This window comes from Cyprinus carpio, chromosome A20 (assembly GCF_018340385.1).
Source record: "Cyprinus carpio isolate SPL01 chromosome A20, ASM1834038v1, whole genome shotgun sequence".
Taxonomy (NCBI): Eukaryota; Metazoa; Chordata; class Actinopteri; order Cypriniformes; family Cyprinidae; genus Cyprinus; species Cyprinus carpio.
The window spans coordinates 1,886,667-1,896,422 of record NC_056591.1 but is presented as its reverse complement, the minus strand read 5'-3'; positions in this window follow the sequence as shown (position 1 = coordinate 1,896,422).

Sequence of the window (9,756 nt, the reverse complement as noted above, 5' to 3'; positions counted from 1 at the left end):
ATGTTCCTCAGATTCATCTCCAACTTTATTTTTGGTTTAAATTCAACATTCTAGGAACATTGATTTGTAACATTCCAGGAACATAAAACATCCAGTTTCATGTGGTATAAACCGACAATCCATTGGATGGGAGAGCGCATAGAAGATATACCTGGAATGTGAGGTTATACCGTGTACGGCCTTCGCGTTATGTCCATATAACGGTAATTTCGAGGAAGGCGGTGGAGATACGTATACGCGCTGAAATGTACCCTGGCTATAGATTTATTTTTTAAATATGTTTTAACAGGCACCATTGGGATGCATACAATAATACATTAAGGTACCTATAATATACAACAGTTCTCACATTTTTTTTCCATTTATCTCCCCCACACACTTCCAACATAACACTATCCCTGCTCACCTACACTGGGGGTCCACAGACCCTGGCATAAACGCTTTATAGATAACAAACCAGAGAGAAAAAAAAAAAAATGATAAATAAATGTGCGTAAATAATTAAAATTAGAAAAGAAAAAATTAAACCATTAACGGTAGCATGATTTTTACTGCTTACACTGTATGTCTCAGGACATCGGCATTTCACTCAACAGAGATGATATTTTAGAGAGAATCTGCTCCTGATGGGCAAGAGGGGTTCCAAGTTTTGTCAAATCTCCTCAAAAAGAGCCTCTAAGGGAGGACCTTAACCTCTCCTCAAGTTTTAAGTTATGTAAAACTTCCTTAATCCATCTATCATATAACAGTGGTAAGTGGAAGCTTGCTTCCAGTTAAGTGGAATGACTCGCCCTAGCAAACCCAGAGTACCAAGAGGCCAAAAGAATATTTTATTAGCCTGGCTGTTGGGGTGCTGCCATGCTTTCAAATGCCAAAAAGGGGTGGACAAGTTTGGGTTTGATGTAAATGGTAGGCTATTGAAGGTGAGCAAGAAAGATTTACCACAAGCCTTAAAAAGTCTGTGGCTGAACATGACTGAAAGACAATATGGAGGAGATGATGGGAGATTGGTTTACTTTCCTATTACAGACATCCTCTAGCTGGATGGGAACTTAGACAATCTGTGGTTAGGCTAGCTCAGAATCTGGTCCCATTGATCTTCCTACACATTGTTTGTTTGTACAGATGCTACTGGGGATGAATATAATAGTTTTACCCATGATATGAAACCTGAACCCAAACCAAATCTATCCATCATTTCAAAAAGAAACCCACTTCAATCTCTATTAAAAGCTTTCTCTAGCATCCAGCGACACCCAATATCTCAGGGGTGCTTGGAGCTGGGCATCTTCAGAATGTTTAGAGTCTTCTGGTGTTGTGAAATGAAAGTGCCTCCCCAGCATGAAGCTCCGTTTGATCTGCTGGAATGATCCCTGTCAAAAACCTTCTGAGGGCGGAGGGCTAAGATCTTAGCCAGAATCTTTGTAAATCCACGTTTAGCAATGATATAGGTCTAAAGCTACTGCAAAGTAAGGGATCTTTGTCCTTTTTAGGAGAAGAGTAATTGTGGCATTGGTCAGGGTTGGAGAGGAAGTCTGCCGCGATTGCGCTTCATTTATACATATCACTTAGAACTGTAGAGAGTAGCGGGGCAAATTTCTTGTAGAATTCTACTGTGAACTGCCTGGACCGGCGACATTTCACTCTGCAACGAAGCTATCGCTCCCATGATCTCTGCTGTAGAGATTGGCATAGCACCATTCAGTCCCCGATCTACTTTAGGGAACTCGATAACCTTAAACCACTTTACAAACTGGTGTTAGGATTTTCAGAGGCATATAGTTCAGAATAGAATTTCTAGAAAATGCTTCATTAATAAGCTTTGGGTCAGTGGTAGTGGCGCTTCTGATGAAGATATAATACAAGGAATAAACCTAGATGCTGCTGCAGCTCTAGCTTGCTGGGCAGAAGTTTACCAGCCTTATCCCCTTCGACTCAAAAAATTCTTTGCAATCTCACTTAAGCAGTTGCATTTCTGCATCGATTTTGCTATAAGGTTGGAATTCTGTCTGATATTGTAAACGCTTCCTATATAAAGTGAGGGGGTCTGGGTTATTTGCATAGCTATCATCAATTTCCAGAATTTTTTGTGCTAGCTCACTCATTTGTCTAGACCTGGCAGTTTTTCTGAGGTGGGGCTGTGTAGGAAATTATCTGGGCCTCTTAAATATGCCTTGAGGGACTCCCAACAAGGTGCCCCTCGCAATGTCTGGTTTGTCATTTATTTCAAGAAATAGTTCAATGCTTGATCTTAAAGATTCCACCAGAGAGTCAAGTCGGCAAGCAAATTTGAGTTAAATCTCACATGGTTTTAAAAAAAAAAACGGTTCGGCGAATTGTTTGGTTTGGGTGGGGAGGTGGGGTTGGTTTGGTTTTTTGGGTTTGGAAGTTTATGTCTAGAGACGTTGGAGCATTGTCTGAGATCACAAATGCTATGGTAATCGCATGCTAGAAACATTCCCACAAACAAGTAGTTAGTCTATAAGAAAAAAAATCTATTCAACGAGTAGGTGCGGTGGACATGTGAAAAGAAAGAAAATGATTTTTTTCCAGGGAATTTGAGCCTCCATGGATCAGACATACCTAGCTCTTCTGCAAAGGACGTTAGTAGCTTGGCGGATTTAGTAAGGGAATGCGGTCTAAGAGACGATCTGTCCCAAACGGCAATCTTGCACAAAAATTAAAGTCTCCCCCCAATGCGATAATATGATGTGTTTCAATATTAGGAAAATAGAAGGAAAGATTTTTGAAAACCAAATTGCTCGTTCATCCCAATTTGGTGCGGTAGGATGCTGGCCAGGACAACTTCTTTAGTGTTGGACAGGAGTGTCCCTGATACAATAACAAAACCTGCCATTTAAGTTCTGTAATAACATCATCTGCTTCAAATGGAATATTATTTTGGATTCAAAATGGCAGCACCCCTGGCTCTCTTGCACTCCAAATTTAGAGTGATATACCTCACTTGAACCTACTCCTTTTAAGCGCCTAATCTGACCTGTAGGTAAGTAGGTTCTCCTGCATAAATACAAATTTCCTTTCAAATCTTGGAGGTGGGAAGATACAATCTTTATTTGTATTTTAGTAGGTTGGTTTGCCCCTTTGACATTCAATGATATGAAGCTTAATGTTATTCATTGTTTGTCTACTTCCATTGAGACAAAAAGTAGATTAAAATTATAGTGTAGAATATGATGTGCTTGACCCAAAAACAAAAAAAAAAAAAAAAAAATAAAAAGGGTACTGCCCCCACCCTCCACACACCCACCCACCCCTCCCAAGCTCGCCCTCCCCCTCCCCCAAAACATGTAATCTACTTATCAACATTCTTCCGAGCTCCTTCCCCTTTAAACCTCACACTCCACCACACAGTCATCATGAACAAAGTTATTATTAACTAATATTTCTTTCACAAAACACCTCTAAATAATGACTCAGATTTTTCCCCTTCCCCTCCTCCTCCCCTCTCCTTATACCATTTCGTGCGCCCAGCATGGACAGCTGAGTTATTGATACAGTCCAAAACAAAAGAAGACTTTACTGCAACTCAGACTGGCCTGCACTCACGGGATAATCCACATACTCATTGTCCATGTGTTGACTGTTACATACAGACCCATATCAAGGCCTCTATTTCAAAACAGGGGTTACTTTGAGATGTAGGCTTCCAGAATGAAATTAAATATATGCATGTAAGTATATATATATCAACAAAACAATCACACAGAAAATAAAAAATGCCACCTGTAAAACCCATCAGACCAACTGAGAACATAGTTTAACTGGGCATACCAGTCATATCCGTGCATGTGAGTACAAAGAAGAAGAAGAAAAGAGAAAAACCCAGAGTCAAGAGTACCATGAGTAGCAAGATGCCTCTTGTAGGGATCAGTCACCACTTGCGATCGATGATCCGGATTTCTGGTATGATGCCAAAAACTGTTGAGCTTCCTTCACTGAGAAGAGCGCCGCTTCTCTCCCCATCATCAGTCTTAATAAACAGACGCGCTTGGATATAGCAGTGACGGCTTGAGTTTGAGCATTAAACAGCATTGACGCATGACTTCTTTGTACTCAGCTCGTTGGTACATCACCTCAGGACAGTAATCATCGTTATAAGTACACTGACTTGCCATCGATATTTTAGGTCATCTACGCTTCTTGCGGCAGCGAAGAATTTACCATGTCCTTGGTCTGAAATTTATGGAAACAAATGATCACGGCTCTAGGTTTACCCCCTTTCCGCGGTTTGGGTCTCAGCGCCGCGACGATGAGCCCTATCAAGCTCCGTGGAGAAGTCAGCACATCTTGGCCCAGTATGTCCATCAGGAGATTAGAGAGAAGAATACTGTTGGTCGCGTTCCCTCCACAGATTCGGGTATCCCGATGAGACGCACATTGCACCCGTCTGCTTATCCCCTCCAGGTCAGTAATTTTGGCTTTCAGTTTAAGCGTTGTCATCGGCCAAGTTGGAAAGCTGAGATTCCAGTGACTGCATTTGATTCAGCCCCAGATTCCAGGTCGGAAATACGTTGTTCATGATTAGCGATCGTGGTCTGCACACCGTCTAATTTCGCGTCAATGACCACGGAGTTTGTTTTCAAATCTGGCGGACAGTGAGTCAGGCTTCGTTAACAAGCCTGCGCGCAAGTTCCGCTAGCATGTTAGCCAAAGTAGCATTGTCGATAGCAGAGTCTGGTGACGCAAGTTCTTTCTTTGATTCTTTGGCGGCTTTAGACATAGTTGCTGGCTAGGACTGTCCAACTGCTATTTAAAAGCGCAGTTATAGCCGAGGTTAAGATTAAACTGACTTGAATAATACTACCAAAATAGAGGATTGTGTGGTCGGAGCTTGGAAAAACACCGCTACTCCATCCCACTCGCTAACTGGAAGTCCTGACTGAGATTTATAAAAAGGGAATTTTGCGCGCAGGATCGTAATTTTAAATCACGATCCGGTTCCAGCTGTCCCCTGCAAGAGCAGTAACCTAAACTGTGTGATTCCTGCCACAGTTCCTGGGGATGGCGGAGAGGCCTGGGCCGGCCTGTTGGCATTGCGGGGACCAGGTCATTTTTATTGATCGGTGTCTGGTGAGTGGAGGTGGAGGGTGGGGACACTGATCTAGGTCCCGGATGATTCAGATTCAGATTCAGATATCTTTATTAGTCCCCAAGGGGGCAATTCAGTTATACAGCAAACCCATCCAATAAGGGTTAAATTAGAAGTATTAGCACACAATAAATATAAGAATTATAAAGTTAAAAAATGTATACAAACGATACACCCCCTGACACACACATACAGCACAACACACACATTCACCTGCCAGTGACAGAACAAAAGCAGTGGAATACAAGAGCCATTTATGTAGTTATGAGTTCTCATTCAAGAATCTTATAGCAGAGGGAAGGAATGAGTTTGCATAACGATTCGTTTTCCGTATGGCACATAATACCGCCGACCTGACTGCATGAGAACAAATCCATACCTGAGCACATGATCTGGTTGGCACAGTATTCTATCTGCTTTTTGGACCATTTTTTTTTTCCAGAGAGAACAGAGATCATTTAATCGGGTGCCAGTAATTTTTGAACATACTTTAACAATGTCGCTCAAACTCTTTTTGTCTTTCACAGCTAAACCATTAAACCAACCCAAGAAAGAAAAAGTTAATAGATCCTCTCAATGAATGCCTGATAGAATGTACATAAAATTATTTTACAGACCCCAAAGGAGTTCAGCTTCCTCAGTAGGTATATTCTTTGGTTTGCTCGCTTAATAATGCTATCAGTGTTCTCTCTGAAATTCAATTGTGAGTCAAATACTGTGCCCAAATACTTGTATTTTTGAACCACTTGACCACCTTCGTTGTGTATTACACTCAGTTTTTGGTTCGTCACTAACCTTCCTAAAATCTATTATTAATTCTTTTGGTCTTTGACACATTTAAGTCAAGGGAGACTGTCGTCCGCAACCATCTAGCAAACTCCTCAAGGGCATTGCTATGATCAGGTTGGTTGCCTGTAAAAGGGACAACAGAGCTGTGTCATCTGAAAACTTCACTAAGTAGCTGTTCTCCCAAGATGACCTGCAGTTGTCAGTGTATAATATGAAAAGAAGGGGGGAGAGCACACAGCCCTGAGGAGAGCCTGTGTTTGATACGACAACAGATGACATATTTCCATTTACATAGACCTGCTGCCTTCTATTTGTTAAAAAGTTTAAGATAAGTATAGGATCTGCTCAGGTAACTTAAAATATGAAGCTAATCGTTCAAGCAGAATGTGAGGCTGCATTTTATTAAAGCTGAACTAAAGTCAGCAAATAAAAATCTTGCATGTGATGCAGGTTTCTCAAGATGTTTATACACCTTGTCAAGAATAAAAAGTTTGGCATCCTCTCTACACCCCTTGCCCGCTTGATATGCAAACTGTAGAGGATCTAATTTTGTCTACAGTTAGGGGATGATTGTGTCCTTCAAGATCTTTTCAAAACATTTCATGACCGGGAAGTTATGCAAGTTGGTTCTAAATCATTGAGGTCTTTAGGAATTTTGTTTTTGGGATGGGTAGTACTGTTGTGTTCCATAAATCAGTATATCCCACTATCAGCACATTTTTGAAAGATAACGTAAAAGCCTCACTAAGCTGCTCGGCCACAAGAATGGAGGTGTACGCCCAACAGATTGCGGGCCAGGACCGGAGAGCCTAAACTATTTTTGTTACTTTTAAATAGTTGTTGTGACTTTTTCCTGTTGTACTTTTTACCCTCTTGAGGCTTCCACGGTCTCTCTCAATGTGGGACCTAAGCTTATCTGAGAAGGACCTTTCGAAACCTGCAGAAAAAATGTATCTAAAAAGATCTGGCAAATCGCTGTTCATCTATACCACTCAATTTTATTTTTCATTAGTTGCCCTGTTCTACACACACAGGCTGACTTTAATTTAGCTGCCCATGGTTTTAATGCACTTGACAGGCTGCCTTTAAATCCCCACCATTATACTGATTTTCAATTTTTATTCCTCGTACTTGGCTTTTTGGGCCCTTTCCTTGATTTCATTTTTGACTTCTCTTGAAGACAGCTTTTTTCTCTACCAGGTCCCCTAAATAGAATGTCTTTTTTTTCCTGTTGATAAACACTTTTCAATTCCTTCGTTTACCCAAGGCTTGTTATTAGGATAAAATGACCACTCTTTTTAGATGGAATAATACATTATCAACACAATATTTGACACTAGGCAGGACATTGTTTCCGTAAGTTCAGTAATATCATTACAAGTGTCATAAAACACAAGTCCAATCAGTACATTCCAGACCCCCATGTTATGAGAGTGAAATGCCTGTCTTCCTGTCCAAAGTTTAGTTTTTATGTTTTTTTCCTCCAACGCTCAAAGAGACGTCTGAACGCGGCTATACCACAGGCATCAAAGAATAAATACTGTTGTGGGTAGGCACCCTGGCACCACAGTGGGCTGGCATAGCCATAGATCTAATAGGCTCCATTTACTGAACCATAACATAGAGTCTAAAGTGGGTGTCTTCCTCATCTGCGTTGCCTAGGTTAGAACAAAGTTATATACTGTTCGCATATAGATCTTAATGGTCTTGTCTACCAAGTAAAGTGTGTTAAAATCTCCTCATAAAAAACTTGGGGGCCTCTGGGCAAATAGAGTCGCAGTCTCAGTGAGTGACATCAGCGAGCACTTGCGCTGCAAATTGACAGCACCTTTGGCTCGAGGATGAATATACCCACCGAGCGTTATAAAACCCAGTTGTTGGAACTCTCCAGAACCCGGGTAAATAGAACCGGCGGCAGCATGTCGAAGCCCGCCCCCGCAGAGGACAACTCGGTCAACAATTCAATATCTGAAGTGCATATTTCTTTTCTCTCACTACCACAGTGTTACACAGTACCTTTTATTTACGTAGAGGCACACTCCTACACTCCGCGACTTTTCCCAGTTGTCATCGGGTCTCGGTCCAGGCGAAATTGGGCTACCAAAAACCCACTCACTAATCAGGGTCCTCGTCCCGCCGGTCTAACTCCCTTAGCAATGTTTCCGGAGGAAAGCGAGAGAGACAAGTGGTCTCTTATTTATACCGGGTTTGCACTTGATCCAAGCTTCCAGCTCCGTTGCTGTCTTGTGTCTTAGTGACTGGCACGTTTGACAACAGGATTGTGGGGAGTGGGGTGTAGCTTACGGCGGTTGTCGAGCCTGAGGTTTTTTAGTCTCCGATGCAGGCCTCCTCTTCTCCCTCTTTTCCCGAGTTGCTACGTGCATGCAATCCCTGCCACAACTTCCACCGGAATATCTATGGTATAATACTCGGCAGAGCAGTTCGTAGGGAGATCAAAAAACTCCACGACTATAGATAATTTCCCCCAATACTCCATACTCGAACCATAACAGGTGGAGAGTTCCCCGCTAGTAGCGTTATCACAATAAGATATTTGCGAACAGTTGATCAAAAGTCTTTAGAAGCCACATCTCTGGATCACTGAACTTAACATTCACGCATAAACAGTAACGTTCACAATAAACACTCAATTAAAACGAAACTAAAACAAACAAACATGATGGGCAAGCTGCTGGGTCAGCACACGCAAACTGGACAGGAGACCTGCAGGCTGACCCACAATCAAGCTGGCATGTACCAAATACCTGTGAGTATAAGGGGGGGATACGTATCAGGCTTTGCGTGGATTCAGGATTGTAAACCAACACCTCAATTTCATCAAAGCCTGATGACAAAAGAGGCCATTGGATAAAAAAGCCATATGGTTAGGGTATGGTGCGTACACGGGAATGTGATGTGAATTATCTAGCACTAATCTGTGTCTATTCCATTTCGCGGGACAAAAACATAATATAGAAGGGCTGCGAGTTAGGCACGCACCTTCAGACATCCGCTAATTTTGGGAACAAAATTGGCCCAGGTTGGTTTTAGTCTATTATTGGGGGTATTTACTGTGCAGATGTCTCTTGGAAGAATGGAGAGCAGGCGCAGGAAGGCGGGGCAGTCGCACCAGGTAGAGAGAAGCTGGAGCCAGGGAACCAAAGTCAGGAGCTGGGACAGGGGAACAGATCCAACTCTTGAGAGGAGAATTACTTACAGAGGCGTTGATGATTTTGCCCTGGAAACCAGCCCTAGGAATGAAGACGCTCAAAAATGCGGTTTGAACAGGTCTGTTCGATCGTACGGGACAGCTTCTACAGCCATTCAAACCTCTTCTCCTATCCTTATTTTGCTATTTTAAAATTACAGTTTTGTATTGGAGTGACGACCAAGGACAACTCAGTATAAAAAACAAGATACAACCCAGTTATTAGAGTACCGAAAAGCCGCCCGGGTGAAATAGCCTTTCCAGGCAGCTCACTGTAATCCGATGGTTCGGCCAACATTTGGACAGGCCTAGCAACACTTAATTGTCTAGTGGACAAACAATTTTTCTGGACCAGGCATTTATGAGACACGTACGCATGTGGTGACGTCGTGTCCTGACATCAGTTTGTTGGTGGAATCCACCGGCCCACTCCCCAAAAGCACCGTTATGCCCCTCCCCTCTTATGCACGGTCCCCTTCTAAAGATATTGGCAGGGACCTTATAAGGCCATTAGAAACGATCTGCACAGGGGCATCGCTTTGCATTAGTTGCGCTGGTGTTGGATTATGCAAAACCGATTTACCCTGAGGGCAGTGGCGCTCCGCCTGCATTTCCACAAAAAGTGTAGCAAGACACATTGTTTGTTTAA